Genomic DNA, 17,412 nt, shown 5'->3' on the forward strand with positions numbered 1-17,412 from the left:
ACAAAGTTTTCAAATCACAGTTAAACCACAAAGGGCCAGGATGCCTTGAATAAAAAATGCAAGGAGCCCCTTGACAAAGAACCTTGAAAAGATCTAAGGTCGGAAGAATGCCCACTGTGGAAATAGAGAAAGGATGAAGAAGAGCCCAGAAAAAAAAAAAAAAAATATGTGAATGCACAAACTCTTTCTAAGGCCTGTCAAGAAAAGAAAGGTAAGAGCAGCAGAGAAGGCAGAATGAGTTAATACCACCAAAGAGGTTAAAGGCAAGGCAAACGGGCTAGGAAGGGAAAAGCGTGGGCAATGAAGTGGCTGGACTAATGAATGAGAAGGCGAATGAAATTAATGATGACTCTGAGTGGCAGAGATACCAAGCTGCTCTATTAAATTGGTCTTTAACACAAAAAATAAAGGAAGGGAGCATAGATAATTAGGAAGTAATGAAGACTTTAAATATGGATGTTGAAATAAACCAGGTAAGGGAATACTTGGAATCATGGTACAATATGTAAATCAGCAGGTCCAGATAACACGCATTCCCCAGTCTTAAGGGAATTAGTTAATGAACTTGCTGAACTACTGGCCATTATTTTCAAAGATTCCAAGAGACCAGGGATTTTAAAATGAAAATATCTGACCAGTCTTATACCAAATTAAAAAAAAAAAATAGGCAGCTTTGATCATTTTTTTCAAATTTTTATTTAAATTCTAGTTAGTATATACTATAATGTTGTTTTCAAGAGTAGAGGCCTTGATAATTATTATACCTGCTGCTGTATACTCTCCCCACCTCATGAGGATGTTGTAATGACAGATGGGATTAGAAATATTAAACTACCCGGAGGAGAACCTGGGGGATGTGGGGGTAGCCGGTATTAGTTTTATGATCCAGGCTAATGGACTTGAGCCAGGACATATGATCAAGTACAATACAGATATCTGACCTTTTGTTCATAGAATGCATATGGGGGTTGTATGATTATATTTTTGTTTTTTAAAGCTGATATAAAATCAGTTTACATCTCCAGAGAAAAAGAGAAAGAAAGCCTTCATGCTAGTGGCCCATCTATGATGCAAAAATCTCTAAGGAGGGGCGCCTGGGTGGCTCAGTCTGTTGAGCATCAGTCTTCTGCTCAGGTCATGATCCGGGGGTCCTGGAATCAAGCCCCGCCTCAGGCTCCCTGCTCAGTAGGGAGCCTGCTTCTCTCTCTCCCACTCCCCCTGCTTGTGCTCATTCTCTCCCTCCCTCTCTCTTTCAAATAAGTAAATAAATTCTTAAAAAAAATTTCCACAGATAATCCACAGATGGATAATGGAGTACAGGCAGTATCAAAAGTCTTCACACTTTCTCTTTAATAAATAGACCGTAACACATTATTCTTTAATTTAATCAAAATAATTAATACATTATTCTTGTAGAAGAAAACAAACAATAGATAAGCAATACTAATAATAATCACCCCAAATCCTGCCATTGCTCTAAGTTGGATGTATTTGCATCCATAATTTTTCCCATAGAAATAAATATAAAAGTTATATTTTTTTACTTTGTTTTTTAGAGAGAGAGAGTGAGAGCATGTGAGGAAGGGAGGAGGGGGGGTTTTCCAAGGGGATAAAGAGAGAATCCCAAGCAGGCTCCATACTCAGTGTAGAGCCCAATGCAGGGCTCTGAGATCATGACCCTGAGATCATGGCATGAGCCAAAGTCAAGAGTCAAACACTCAACCAGTTGAACCACCCAGGCATCCCAATATAGAAGTTATTTTTATAAAAACTGAATGGGTCATGTATGTAGGATGGCCTATATAAATATAATATAATTGGGTTTTTTCCCACACGCTATAATACACACATGCTTCCATTATCTCAAATTGCTGCATAGTTGTGTAACCAACAACTTCTGGACATTTAGATTATTTCTCCTTTCTCTTTGCTATCAGTAACTCTGCAGTTAACATCCTTTAGCAAACATCTTCGTATAAGTACTCTTTTCTTCCGTTAGAATAAAATCCCACAAGGGGAATTGCCAAGTCCATTGTCCTTTTTTTAGGACTTTTGTTCCATATTGCTAAATTACCTTCAAGAAATAAGGCAGTTAACACTCCACAAGCAATAAGTGAAAATGCCAGTTTCCTCAATGTGCACACCAACTGGATTTAACAAATATTTTAATCTTTCAATTCAATAACATTTTATAATAGTTTATAATAGTTTAATTTGGATCATTAGATAGAAAAAAACACCTGAGGAAATGTGTATATTTTCTATCCTGGCCTTAAACAGGGTCTAAGTTTGGAGGAATTCTCTTTTCTCTCCCCTTCTCTTCTTTCCTCCTGCCTGCCTGCCCGCCTGTGACTCCCTTTCTTTTTGAACCATACCTGCATTGACTCATTTTTCATAAAGTTGGGTAAGAAATTCAAACTATTGAGAATAACAGCACAGCACTATCTTACAAGTTAAACTTTCACAAGCCTATGAACCAGGCATTTACATTGGAGAAACACTTGCACAAGCACCCGAGAATGCCCAAGAATGCATACAGCAGCCCAGCTCTGCGGTAACTAAGGACCCAACAACAACTAACGGTACATCTCCAGCAACAAGGATAAATAAACTGTGCCACAGCCCCACAATAGACTGTCACAAGGTGGTGAAATGTATGAACCACAGCTCAATACAACCACATGAATGAATCTGGCAAGCAACTTTGAGTGAAAAGAGCCAGTTGCAAAAGGTTCAACACAGTAAGATAAAATTTTCATAAAGCTCAAAAGCCAATAAATTTAAATAACATATTGCTGGGGGGCACCTACATATATGATAAAAGCATTTTTTTTACCAGATAAATAATAATTATGAAGTTTAGGGGAGTAGTTATCTCTGAGGGGGAAGGCAGGGTCAGAAGAACAAAACAGAGGCAACTCTTGGATGCCACACCGGAAATGTTTCAGATCCCGATGGGATCACGTATAGCACCTGATTGTTCTGTTTCATAACTTGCATAGGTGTACCAAGCATCAAATGTGTCAACCACAGAGAGGTGATTATGCATTGCACACTTACTCATTAACAAATTTCATTAGCTAATATGTCAAATAGTCCTCTGATGTCCCCAAAGAGCACAAGCAATTTCTCACTGCTAAAACCGGGCCCCATACTTTACTGGCTGGGTGCCTGCCACTGAAAATATAGAACAGAGCCTCTCCCAAGGATTCCACCATCCTCGGTGGAATCCTCCCACTCAGAAGGAAAATTCCCTCTACTCTGGAGAATCAGGAAGGGAGAGAAATGAACCAGAATGTACAATGGTCACAACTTCTAGAGGAATTCCCTAAGGCTTAGGGTTATGACCTTACCCATCTTTTCTAAAAATAGATCCCGAATTCTGGTGAATGGTGAGAGGAAAGTTGCCTATTTTTAAAGGAGATGTCCTAAATAGCAATATCATTTTGCTTAAGCAATGAGCCAAGTCGCTTCTAATGAGGTTGTGGCATTACTGGAAATAAGAGATATATTTAAATAAATAGTCCATACATTACCCCAATAAATCACTTGAAAAATATTCTCAAATGTAGTAAATGTATTTTTAGTGGCACATGCCTGACCTTTTGGGAAAAAGAAAGACAATGCTGGAACATTTTGAGAATAAACATTTATCCAAATTAGTAGTCAAGACACCAGTAAAATTGTTTTACATTTTCTTAACAGCTTTAACTATACCCTATGCTTCAAGAACAATTTATTTTTCCTACCTTTATTAGAATACAGATTCTGTCTGTAAAGTAGCAGGAATATGAGATCAGAAACTTTTTTGATGACCCAATGAGAAATCCTATAATGGTCCTATCACTGCAAGGCCTCAGGCAGGATGGATATATATATTTGCAACATCTCCATAAAATGACTTGCAGTCCATAAAATGTTAGTTTTTATGACTGTATTTCCGAGTGTTTTAAAATCAGTGCCATATTCTTTTTCCATAATATTCACAATAAAAATGTAAATAAAACCCATTTATTCATTCAACAAACACATTCTGAGAACCCGCTCTCTGCCTGGCACTCTGCTGGGGACACAAAAGTCTTCTCTCAAAGTCCTTGTAGCTTAGGATGTTTTATAAAGCCCCCTGTGTTAAATCGCATCTGACCCTCTATATGTTATGTTCCACTGCCTGAAAAATCATAATAATTAATAATAATAAAGTACCAATTAATAATAATTAATTAATTAAAATAATAATAGAATAAGTTGTTTTCCAGCGACAATTTCAGGTTTAGGTTTGGGGGGAGAAATTCCAAACCTCAAACTTACTCACTGCCCATGCTGCTCCTACCCCACCTGCCTCTCACCCCTCACTCTCTGCTTTTCCATTCTCTGATCCTTAGCTAAGCTCGCTGGCTTCCCTTCTGTTCCCTTTCTTCTCTCCCTCCCCTCTTTCCTTTACTATAAAACTTGTAGAAAAACATTCACACCACTCTCTCTTCCTAGAAACCTCTGGTCAGCTGTGGACAATTTCAGTCCTTAATTCTAGCCACAAGGTCACAAAGGTCAGCAATGGCCTCCTCATCTCCAAAATAATGGCCTGATCTTCTCATCTTACTTCAACTTCTATAGCAGCTGCACCATGGACCCTACTACTGTCATTTCTCTGCCTTCTCCCCTTTAGAGAGATCTTTTTACTGGCTTTCTTTCTGCAAGACCCTCTCAACCCTCCTAGCCAGGTCCCTCCTAGCCAGTTCCCTTCTCTTCGCATCCCTCGAGTGTTGGCACTTACACCCCAAACAGCACCCCCCACTTACCCTGCTGTCCTAACCCCTGGAAGTTCTTCTCATGTGCCACATGGAATCAGACAGAGAGGATCTTGGACAAACTTTTCCCTTTGTCTGGAATGCTGACCCTAGAATACTTACATCACACATTCCCCCCCACTCTTCTTCCTAAATCCCACTCGTCTTCCAGGGTCTAGGCTTAAAAGGAAGCAACATGTAGTGATGGAGGGCATGGAATCTGGAACCAGACGATGGGGGTTCAAATCTTGACTCTGCACTGATGAGCCATGCAAGCTTGGGCAAGTTACTCCTTAACTTCCTCAACTATAGCATAAGATAATAGTAGCTGCATCCAAAAATTATTATGAGAATTAATGAATTAATTTTTTTAAGGATTTATTCATTTATTTGAGAGAGAGAGAGAAAGAAAGCACAGGTAGAGGGAGAGGGAATGAGAGAAACTGAACAGGCTCCCCCGCTGGGCGCAGAGCCCAATGCTGTGCTCCATCCTGCCACCCTGAGATCATAACCTGAGCTCAAATCAAGAGTCAGACGCTTAATCAACTGAGCCACCTAGGTGCACCAATGAATTAATATTTTTCAAGTCTTTAGAGTAGTACGTGAAACACAGGACCATGTGTGTTTGGAGGAGAAAAGTCAACTCTAAAAGTATTTTCCAAATGCTGAAGCCTTTAATCACCCCTCACCAGTCTACTTATCACTATATATTGTTGTTAGATAAATGTCTCCTTCTACTCTGAGCTCCCGGTCAGGCACCCTGTCCCAGTCACTTTTGGATTCCAGCCTCGCACAAGGCAGCTCTCAGCAAATATTTTTTGAGTAAGCGGAAGATCAGAAACGATGAGTTTTCCACAGCTACCGATCTTTATAGCAACTCAGAGATCATGAGCCTAGAATTTCCTTGGGAGGAATTTTGGCAGGGGTGAGGGTGGGGTATTATTAGGCACGAGCACTTTCCATTCCCCTCGTTTCTTCAGCCCTGTAAACTGATCAGGTGACAAAAGGCATAGTAGTGCCAAGCCCGATTAATCCAAACCAGAATGGCACACACAGTACCTTTCTGTATCACATCAGTTGAGTTTTATTTTCCATCCTTCATATCTGTTTCCTCCTTTGTGTGTAGTTAATGAGCTTTACATTTTAAACAAGAAAATCCAATAAAACACAAAAATCACAAATCAACAGTGCTTTGTTCAAGAATATCCTATTTAATCAAGAAAATTCCCCCAAGTAATACACTCAGTTCAGCCCCCAGGCGCCCGGTGGTGCTGGGTGCTGTAGGGGGAGGGTCAGGGAGAATGTAGGAGAGAAAAGCTGTACTCCCTTCCTGAGGCTCACAATGCCATGTAAGATAGAATACACCCTCCCCCTCTAGGCAAGCATCTTTAGAAATCAAAGATGTTCCCATAACCTACTAATGCATCTGTGCCTTTAATTAGCCCAATCGAGCATATAACTCGGTAAAAATCTCTCACCTTTTCTGTTCCTTTCAACTAATTTCTGAACATTTCATTTTCTAGTAAGCTTTCACTGCATAACAAGCAGTAATGAAATGACCGATATTAACCCATTGTTAGATTAAACAAAGTACATCATTGGCTGGTAACATTCTATATTATTGGGGTTTGAAATGGGTCCCATCCTATGTTGCAAACATTTGGTATTTGCCTAATGAGACCATTCTTGTACCTACAAAGGAAAAAAAGACATTGTATTAAAACATTTCATATTAATGACAGCATGTTCAGCACTTTCCGCTCACAGCCACATCTGTGGGTGAGGCAGGTTTCTTGATATTAAATGCTGCAGTTGGGCCCATATTCTTAGCAAGATGTCTGATTGGCTACTCCCCAAATATACCTTAAATTGGCTTAAAATAGAACAATCACATGCTAACCTGGTAGCATTAGCAACTCTATTAACAGCCAATTTCACATCCACACCAGAGGGAGTAAAAGGTAATTTGCTCATTATCAACACCCTCTGGCAGTGGAAGGAAATGACTGTTCATCAAAAAGTATTTTCCAACATAACAATAGCAGCGCCCATATGTAACCACCTCACTCTCCCTTCCCTCCACAACTGGATCACGGGAGAATGGCTACAGGAAAAAGACCAAAATACAAATGGGTTTGATGTAAGTAGTCTACCTGCCCACTCCCTACTCCCTGCCCCCATCCAAAATCAACCGTACCTTCACCTCACCTCAACCCTTTAGGGTTATAAGTGAAATGTTGGGCAAATAATCCTACAGGGTACAGGATGGATCCCACTACAACAGAAGTTGTGTAGATCGAAAAGTTATCCAACTCTCCATTACTTAACTAGTATCTCAAACTACTTTAACCTAACCCAGTAGAGTGTGGACAGTTCTTGGAGCCCACTATAAGCAGATCTAATCTGTAGACTCACCCAGTGACTGAAAAAAATAAACCACTCAAGAAATACAGTATTGTCCCAATGGTGCAATTTTAAATCTCACCCTTGGCCAGGCTTCATTTAGTAAATATTTCTTTAGAAATGAAGTTCTTTTATTTGTTTGCTTTTATTGGTGTTTAATAAACTCCAGTATGATGTGTTTATATATTTGGGTATAATATTATACTATTGTAGTGACAAATTACAGAAACAGATTTCGTATCTATCTCCTCTGTTCAGCTGGCTGTTTTTATTTGAGAATAGTCATCTCCTAGTTCTTGTCTAGCTCTCTGGGCCTTCTCTTCTTCATACTTTTGTCCACCCTGTCTCCTATACACAGAGACCAGGCTAATCTCCCTGAAGCAATTCTTGAGATGTTACTCCCCTCTCAAAGTTGCCTCCCTGTTGCTCCTTGTTGCCTCCTCGTTGTTTCTAAATAAATTCCAGACTGCATTCTAGCATCTGAAGCTTTTCACAACGCTGCCCTCCCACTTTTCTAGCTCTAGTTAGAAGTTCTCATTTCTCCCTGGTATCCCAGAATACAGCCCATCTGCCCTTATCAGAGTTAAAGGTAAGACCAAGCATACCACCTCCAGAAAGTCTTTTTTGATTGTTCCAAAGGAAAGTGATCAAGTATCAAGTACACCTCTGAATTACAGTAACCCTTTAGGATAGTCTGCCAATTCATAGTGGATTACAAGGGGGCTTCCCCTGGAACTTGTAAATGAGAGAAAGATTGTTCTAAAAGAGCTTGAACCATACCCAGAGTCGCCTTAGAGAGACAGATTAGCTCTGATGACCTGACTGTACCAGAGTATCCTACTTAAGGAAAGAGTTATCAATCTCATGATGCAGAATGGGGAGAAAAACATAGTCCCAGAAGGAATGATGTCTGGACCCCTCCAGATGTCTAGGAGGGATGTCTAGGACATAGGGAACTTAGGCCAACAGATTGACAGTACCAGTCCCATTGGTACTGGAGACAGTTACTATCTGTCTTTGCTATCTGAGACATTTACATGATGTTATCCTGGCCAGTTGCCATTCAACACTATACTCTTGAAGTGTCCTTAGTTCTGATTCTGTCACCCCAAACCTATTTGGTTTCTGATGTTTCTGATGTTAGTCAGAGAGGGTATGTATGTACGTCCATACATGTATGGACTGCAAGTGTTCCAGCTCCCATGATAGTTAGTTCTCACTATAAAGTAGTTAGTTGACTCTTTATTCTTTCAGTAAATATTACTGAGCATCTACTCTGTGCCAGGTATTTATCTACTCACTTGAGTTAAGATGGTAAACAAGAAAAATACAGTCTCTTGATCCTTGGAGTTTATAGTATAGAACGAAATACAGACAAGTACACTTCCAATTCTAATATTGTATAATGGCTGCCTTGTTAGGGATGTTCAGGGACTAAGAGTGGGACCACATGCTTGGAGAAAACACCCAGGCTTTGGGAACCAGAGAAGACTTTGTAGACAAAGTTGTATTTACCCTGAGTCTTGAGGCACCAGCTGAAGTTAGCCCAAAGATGATGGGAGGAGAGAAATATAATGATACGTATAACTCAAGCAGATGGGCAAAAGATTCAGGGTACGTCCGAGAAACTAAGCATAGGTCAACAAAGCTACAGTGGGGAATACAAAGAAGGGCAGGGAGGGTCAGGAAAGCAGGACACAGGTCAAGGAGGGCCTTATAAACCATTTTAAGAATCTTCCTATCATGAGAACAGTAGAGAATTATTGAAAGGTTTTAAGCAAGTAAATGACATGATCATATCTCTACTTGCTGGGGAATAGGCAGGGTCATTGGGGATGAAGAGAAGAAGGCCAATTAAAAGATTTATTTAAAAGATACAACAGGTAGGACTTGGTGAGTGGTGGGATGAGAGAGCTGGGAGTTGGTAAGAGGGGGGGCGGAAGAGGGAAGGAAGGAGAGAGAGAAGATTCAAGATGGTGCTTGCATTTCTGGGCTTGAACAGATGGAATAAGTTGTGGTACCTTTCACTGAGGCAACTTGTAACAGTGGTTCAAGCACAGACTCCAGTTACTGCAGAGTTGGACTACCTGGGTTTGAATCCCTGCTTTACCCCTTACTGCTGTGTAGCCTTGGGTAAGTTACTTAATCTCTCTGTGCCTCATTTTCTTACCTATAATGAAGATAACCAGAATACCTATCCATAGAGTCATCATGCAGATTACATGAGTTAATGGTGATGTGCTCAGAATAGTGCTGGCACATAATAAACGCCTCATATGTTTGTTAAGTAAATAAAATCGGTGACACAGGAGGAGTAACAGGTTTGGAGTAGAGGATTATAAGTTTAGTTTTGGAGATGCTGGACTACGGAAATCTGTGGAATAATCAAGAATAGCTCTCTAGACAGCAGTTGCATATATAGGCCTGGAGCTCCAAATGGAGATCTGTGCTAGAGATTTTGTTCTGGGAGCAATCTCAGATAAACAGTAACTGATATCAGGACAAGGGAGAGAACAGATCAGAGAGGATATGAGAACGAGGACAAGACAAGGGAGAGTCTTGAGGACAATTTCAGGGCATAAGAAGTACTTTACTTGCGAAAAAAAATTGAGGAGCAGTCAGAAAGGCAGTTCTCAGAAAACTAAGCGGTTCTCAGAAACCAAGGACAGAAAGTGTTTCTAGAAGCTGGAAGTAGCCACTGGTGTCAAGTTTGTCAAATACAATTAAGACCCAAAAAAAGCCCATTGGATCTGACAAAAATTTGACCTCGGCCAGTCAGAGTTGCTGCCACTAGGTGGGGATGGAGGTAGGAGAAGGGGGTGGAGGAAAAATAAAGAGACAGCAAATGCAAACAATTTATTCATCGTGGGGAGTAGTGGGGGGAGGAGAGAGCAGACAATAGGTGGAGGTCAGGAGAGGGTTGTTGGGTTTTTTTTTGTTGTTTTTTTTTTTTTTTTTAAGCATAATAGAAGACACTTGAGCATATTTAAATGCTGTCATGGGTTGAATTGTGTCCCCCAAAATTCATATGTTGAAGTCCTAAGCCCTAGGAAAATGTGACCTTATTTGGAAATAGAGTCATTGCAGATGTAATTAGTTAAGATGAGGTCCTACTGGAGTAGGATGGGCCCCTAATCCAATATGACTGGTGTTCTTATAAAAGGGGAATTTGGAGACGGACAGGCACACACAGAGAGAGCACCATGTGAAAATGAAGTCTGAGATGGGAGGGGTGTAGGCAAACCTCCAGAAGCTAGGTGAGAGACACAGAACAGATTCTCCCTCCCAGTCTTTCTCAGAAGGAACCAACTGTGCCCACACCTTGATCTCAGACTCCCAGCCTTCAGAACTATGAGACAAATAATTTCTACTATTAACCACCTATTTTCTAATACTTTGTTACACCAACCCTAGGAAACTAATACAACTAAGTCTCCAGCTAATGGGACATTCCACTGTTTACCTAATTAATCAGGGTCCCAGCAGGAAGCAGATGGCATGCTCAAGTTGAGTAATGAGTGGAATGTTTTCTCAGGGAACCGTATATAAAGGCATGGACAGGGTATAAGGAAGCTACATGTTATCATGCAATGCCCAGGCAGAGTAAGAGCAGGCCTTGACCATTCCCAGACCTCAAGGGCCAAGGATGGAGCAAACCTAAACTGAAATGGGTAACGGAGCAGCTGTTTAGAAGGACCCTGACAGAGGTGTGACCCCAGACTCAGTCACTGCTGGGGAGCTACCAGGGCCAGATCTGAGGTCATATGTGCAAATAGGGCACAGCCCTCCCTCCCTCTGCTCCCCCTGCTGGTGCTGCATATCCACCAAGCCAACCAGAGGCCAGAGGGCAAGTGAGCAGCCCGGTAGGCCCACAGGTGCACCTCACTGGACCAAAGCAGAAGAGGTAGAGTCTAGAAGGGGCAGGGGTGCCTGGGTGGCTCAGTAGGTTAAGCATCTGATTCTTGACTTCACTCCAGGCCAGGATCTCAGGGTTGTGAGATCAGGCTCTGCACTGGGCACGGAAGCCTGCTTACGACTCTGTGTCCCTCTCCCACTGTCCCTCCCACCTCGCTTCGAAGGAGAAGTAGGAGGAGGAGGAGGGGGAAGGAAGGGAAAAGGAGAAAGAGGAAGAAGAAGTAAGTAGTAGTAGCAGTAGTAGCAGTAGTAGCAGTAGTAAGGGGCAAATGGAAACCCAGACCAATCCCTTTTCACACTTTGGAACCGCTTGACTACATTATATATTCAAATGCTTAAACTTTTAAAATGCTAATAAGAAGAATCATTAGGAAGGGAAAGGTTGCAGTCACTGGGCCCCTCACTGCGTGAAGCCCCCACGGGAGGGAAGGGGCTATTTTATGGTTCCAGTACTCTTGTAGTTACATTTGTCATTGCTCATCTCTGCTTCACCTAATGCATACTGGCTTCTTTGCACTTTTTAATTACTGAATAAATTAATATTTATAGTCTCTATTTCTCTTAGAAATATCCATTGAGAGGGACTTTTTCTACTATCACCTGAACTCTTGCCTATATGAAGTGACTGAGGTGTATCTCTCTCTCTCGTAGGATACCTTTGAGATATGCCAGTGAATGTACCTGTAACCAGAACAGGTCTGGTTTAAAATATGGGCTCATAAAAGACAGCAAGTGACTCCAGAGAAGCTTCTGTTTATAACATAATTGGTAAGAATCATTTCTTTTATCTATGATTATAGACATTTATTTAACTAAACCTACTACAAACGGCTATATTATCTCAACTAGTACAGGTTGACTTGCTATGGCTTTTATATGCCTCTATACTAGCTTTAACCAATGCTTTGTTTCAAGGGGAATCTTAATTCATTGCAGAAATTAATGCAATAATCATAAGAATAGTAAATCTTTTGTAACAAAGGCTGATGTACACATGTTCATAAGAGTTCATCTTTGGGTTTTACAACATGAATAATTTTTAATTCCACAAAGTAGCACCAGATATGTGGCAGGCTTTTGAGTCCTTCACTTGGCTTTTCCAGGTAAAATTAAGGAACTGCTTTGTGACAACCCACTTCAGCAGTCTTCAGCTTCTCATACCATAATTACAGCAGCAATCCGCTGGTTACCTGCTTCTTGAAGCAGAAGGACCAGATTTGGAAGTCACTCTTACAACTAAACTATCCTCGTGAATATCTTCACACTGTATTGTCTCTGATGGGGGAGAAAGGGATGTAATAAAATACAGAAACTGTCATAGTGGGAGGAGAAGTTGCTCGTGGGTAAATCATTTGAGGAAAATCAAAACTGAGCTTTGACCCAGTTTCTCTCTCTCATGAATAATGGGATTAAGAGGATGAGCTAGAATAGGCCTCAGAGATCACTGAGGACAAAGGAGGCAACCAGGTGAGTGGAAGAAATTACCTCTGGCAGAAATTCAGCCTTCAGGATCTTTCCAGGTGGACATATCTGAGAGCTGGACAGCTTTTGGGAGGGGAATAAAAAAACCACCTCATGAAGTAACAAGAAAAGCCATACATAGCTGAGCATTTTGATTTAAAAAATAAATAAACATTTAAAAAGCAAAAGATGGGGGGCTTGGATGGCTCAGTTGGTTAAGCATCAGACTCTTGATTTCCGCTCAGGTCATGATCTCAGGGTTGTGGGTTCAACCCCTGCATCCAGGCTGGTTCTGGGCATGGAGACTGCTTAGGATTCTCTCTCTACCTCTCCCTCTGCTCCTTCCCCCCTGTAAAAAATAATTAAGTAAGATATTAAAAAGTAAAACAAAAAGCAAAAGATAAAGTGGAGAAGCAGGGAGTACCCCATGGCCCAAAATGTCTTCCCACAAAATGCACTTCCATAAATGGTCCCAACTGGGTATTTCCAATGTTTTGAAAAGTCACGCGCACGTGCTACAACACACCCATCAAAGTTTCATTCCTTCCCTTTGTTTTGGAGACAGAAATTCCCTTTACATCCTCCTTGTTCCCGGAACCAGGGGAGCGCTGGGGCTCACCCGAGCCTCAAGGCTTTCCCCCACTCCTTGCCCCTTGTGCGGCTGATGCACTCTCAGTTACAAAGCGCTGGAGTGCTCCTGCCTTCAGTCAATCCGTTTAGCCAAAGGCCTCTGATTTGTTCACATTTACTACAACACAGACAGAGGGCTGGAGGATTTTTTTTTCTTCTTCCTTTTTTTTTTTTTTTTTCCCACTATTGATCTGGTGCTTTAAGAGGGGAAAAAATCTCCTTGGCTGTCTAAACACTATTGATCCCTGCTTGGGAGTCGCAGCAGAAGTGTAGAAAGGGCGTGGATGAATTGAAATTTCATTTCCGACAACTTGTTCCTGTTATTTTTACCCTTTCGGACGGGGAGAAACACGTTGCTGCCGCTTCAGTCAATGTGGTCGATAGCTCCACAGAGAAACTCAACACGGCTTCTGCCAGAGGTTTGGCAATGAGACATGATGTTGGATTTGGAGTGTATGAAACTGAAGGATGCTGGCGAAAAGCACGAGGTCTTAGCCAATGGTCTGGGACTTGCTCAGACCTCAAGGGAGCTGTGGCTTCGGAGAAAAGGTTTATAGAGACAACAACATTCCTGTTTGGGAAAGGCCCTGAGTGGCCTCACAAGAAGCTTCACGGTTAACGGGTGCCTGCTTCAGACCCTTGGCTGGCTTTCTGTAACAAGAAAAGGAGAGATCCTCTCCAGCCACAGCTAAATTTCAGGCCTCAAAGAGGAGCATTGTGTCGTGCTCGTACAGGAGGTTGCTCGTTACGGTCTGGAAAAGGACTGATGTAGAAACCGGAGCTGCAGGCCTGCAGGGATCGGGTGGACGATGCTGGGTGTTCAAGGGCACACATCTGCAGCCCGGAGCCTCAGGAAGTGCTCCTACCCCGTCAGCACGCTGAGTAGATGTGGTTTGGTGCCAACAGCACCAGCTTTGTTCTTACTTTTATGAGATGTTCAAAGAACACAGGAGAGAACCAGGCTCCTTCGTCCTAATGGCAACATCTGGCATTTATGTAGCCACGCACCTTTGATCCTTAAGGATCCCAAAGCACTTTATAAACTGCTGCAGTGCTAATGGTCATTGCAAGCACCTTACTTACAGTAAATGTGGTCAGAGATTCCCCATATTGGTTCCCTCTTCTCAATTTTGCAGTGTACAGAACAGTCCTCCATTCTGGAACAAACAATTCCAGTTTGGATCTCAAGCACCAACTTTTGTGTGTTCTTTTTCTTTTTTTTTTTTTCCCTTTTCATTTTGTTCCATACTGTTTGCCCCCCCACACACACACCCTGCTTCTTTTTAACTACAAGTACTTCATAACCGTTCTTAATAAACAGTACTTCATTTACAGTTCCAATTATTTTATAGGCCTGTTTCTGCTTCTATCCCCATCCCGCCCATTCCAGAGAAAGATGAAAATGCTCTTTTCTCCTGGGAGCCAAGAATCTGCATTGCGGATGAGCTTGCAAATTCAGACACAATAAACAGAATTAAGAAAAACTGAGCTGGCATTTGACAGAAATTGTAAAATGACACTTAGAAATGTTGCTCTTGTGGAAATTACTGATATTAAAATATAAATCAGTGTCTTGTGTTTCCCGTAGCACCAGGGGCTCTATTAGGTTATGCAGTTTGATTGCTGAGCTGAACCTAAGAGACTTGGCAGTTCCGTGCTGAAGTTATCCCAAACTATTTAACCCCTCTCCTGCTGGAAAGAAGGCATCCAAGCAAATGCCAGCTAAAAACATTACTTCCAAAAGGCCTTGGTTTTTTCATTGAACACTTTGAAATCTGGGAGAAGGTAGAGGGGGCTACCATGGGGGGAGAGAAGGTAAGGAATTTAGAAAATCCTTTCTCAAGGCAAGAATCTGGTTGCATAGTGCCAGGAATAAGACAGACTAGGACAACTCAAAAAGCAGATTCGAGGGGCGCCTGGGTGGCTCAGTGGGTTAAGCCGCTGCCTTCGGCTCAGGTCATGATCTCGGGGTTCCGGGATCGAGTCCCGCATCGGGCTCTCTGCTCAGCAGGGAGCCTGCTTCCTCCTCTCTCTCTCTCTGCCTCTCTGCCTACCTGTGATCTTTCTCTGTCTATCAAATAAATGGATAAAAATCTTAAAAAAAAAAAAAAAGCAGATTTGATACTAGGAAGGGCAAAGGAGAACAGAGCATTACTTTTTTTAAAAAATATTACCCCTGTTATATATGTATAATTTTTTAAACCCCCACAACAACCCTATAGGGTAAGTACTGTTACTCCAGTTTTTTCCAAGGGAGAAAACTGAGACTCAGAAAAGGTAACTGGCCCAAGCTCACATAACTGGAATCAAAATGTGAACCGTGACTCCATAAATAGGCTGGGGCAAGGAAGCAAAAAGATGAGTCTGGAGCATCTTGAAGGGCCAAAAAGTAAGGAAGTACTCAAGAAAGTTTGGGGGCTTGTTGAAATGACCCAGGGGGCACCTGGGTGGCTCAGTCTGTTAAGCAGCCAATTGTTAATTTTGGCTTAGATCATGGATCTCAGGGTCCTGAAATGGAAACCTAAGGCTGGTTCCATCTCAGCAGGGAGTCTGCCTAACATCCTCTCTCTCCTTCTCCCTCTGCCCCTCCTCCCCCCCACCCCATGTGCGTTCTCTGTCTCTCTCTCTCACATAAATAAATAAGTCCTTAAAAAGGAAAAAAAAATATATATGGGAACCAAACTGAAAGAGCTCCCAGTGGCCGAAGTTGGAACATTTGAGCAACAAAATAAACGATGATATTAAATTATAACCCATGGAATAAAATAGATAGCCATGAGTTCATACTGCTGCAAATAAATAAATAATTAAATGGGAGAGAAGGGGCAGCTCTTCCTAATGAAGAATTCCAGTGAATAAATGTAGAAGGAGTAAAGGAAATTTAAAAATCCCCATTAGGACATTGCAGCAATAATTGTTGCAAGCAGGATGCACCTTGCTAAAAATAGTAGGTGAGAGTTTCAGGGGAAAAAAAAAAACAGGATATTTATATGTCCTCAAAGTATCCCCCCCCCCCATCTTAAGACGTTATTAATTATAATGGAGAAAATAGTCTAACTGCATAGTGGATAAACTTAATAAACAGTAGCATAACCAAATGACCAGTGTTAACATCATCAATAACAAGACATACTAACATTATGTCATACTGATGCTAACATTGGAAAGTTGGAGAAAGGGTATATAGGAACTCTAGACTATTTTTGCAGCTTTTCTGGAAATCTAAAATTATTTCAGATAGGTCTGTACGTTCCCAGTTTTTCACAAGAGTAGACCGCTGTTAGCCATGTGGGGAGACAAAGCAAATCACAAATAACCATAATAAAGGAAGGTGGTGGCGTGTGAAAAGAATTGTAGATAAAGTGCTGTAAGCATATGAGGCGCTACCTACCTGGCAAGGCTGGTGTGAGGATTAATTCTGTTATTCTATGTTTATAACTGTGCCTTACATAGAGTAGTTGCCGTACAAATGTTCCTAGTGCCCGTGGCTGGAGGGAAGATGACAGAAATGGCAGTTGAGTTGAGTCTTGAAGGTGTGATTTTTGGATAGGCAGAAAGATTTCTCATTTAAAAGGAAAGATGCTGAACAATCCAGTGGGGGAGTGCTTGCCATGTCAGTCATTCGTAGTGGCAACCAAGATGAGAGGAGTGTGTGCTTCAACAGAGAAAACTTTATTAAATGGCATAGCAATATTGCTGGTGTCAGTAGGCAGATCTCCACGCTGGATCTCCCTACTCTATACAGAAAATGGAGAAAGAGAAAGAGTGAAAGCAAAGAGGTGATGTATCAAGAGAAACCCAAGTCAAGTGTCAAGGAAAGGAAGAGGCATTTGAGAAAAATATCTGTTCACAATGGAACAGGAGTTCTAAAATTTATGGTAGAAGCAGCTTGTTGAGGTGCTAAAAATGGGGAGTTGTCAAAAGGTCTCTCTGAAAAGAACATAAGGATACTTTGTCCATTTATTTGCATTAGATTCAGCTCATGAAGCAAAAAAATAACAGAGACTTGGGACGCCTGGGTGGCTCAGTTGGTTAAGCAGCTGCCTTCAGCTCAGGTCATGATCCCAGTGTCCTGGGATCAAGTCCCACATAGGGCTCCTTGCTCTGCAGGGAGCCTGCTTCTCCCTCTGACTCTTCCTTCCACTCTGTCTGCCTGTGCTCGCTCTCACTCACTATCTCTCTGACAAATAAATAAATAAAATCTTTAAAAAAAAAAAAA

The sequence above is a fragment of the Mustela nigripes genome, chromosome 17, assembly GCF_022355385.1.
Source record: "Mustela nigripes isolate SB6536 chromosome 17, MUSNIG.SB6536, whole genome shotgun sequence".
Classification (NCBI taxonomy): domain Eukaryota; kingdom Metazoa; phylum Chordata; class Mammalia; order Carnivora; family Mustelidae; genus Mustela; species Mustela nigripes.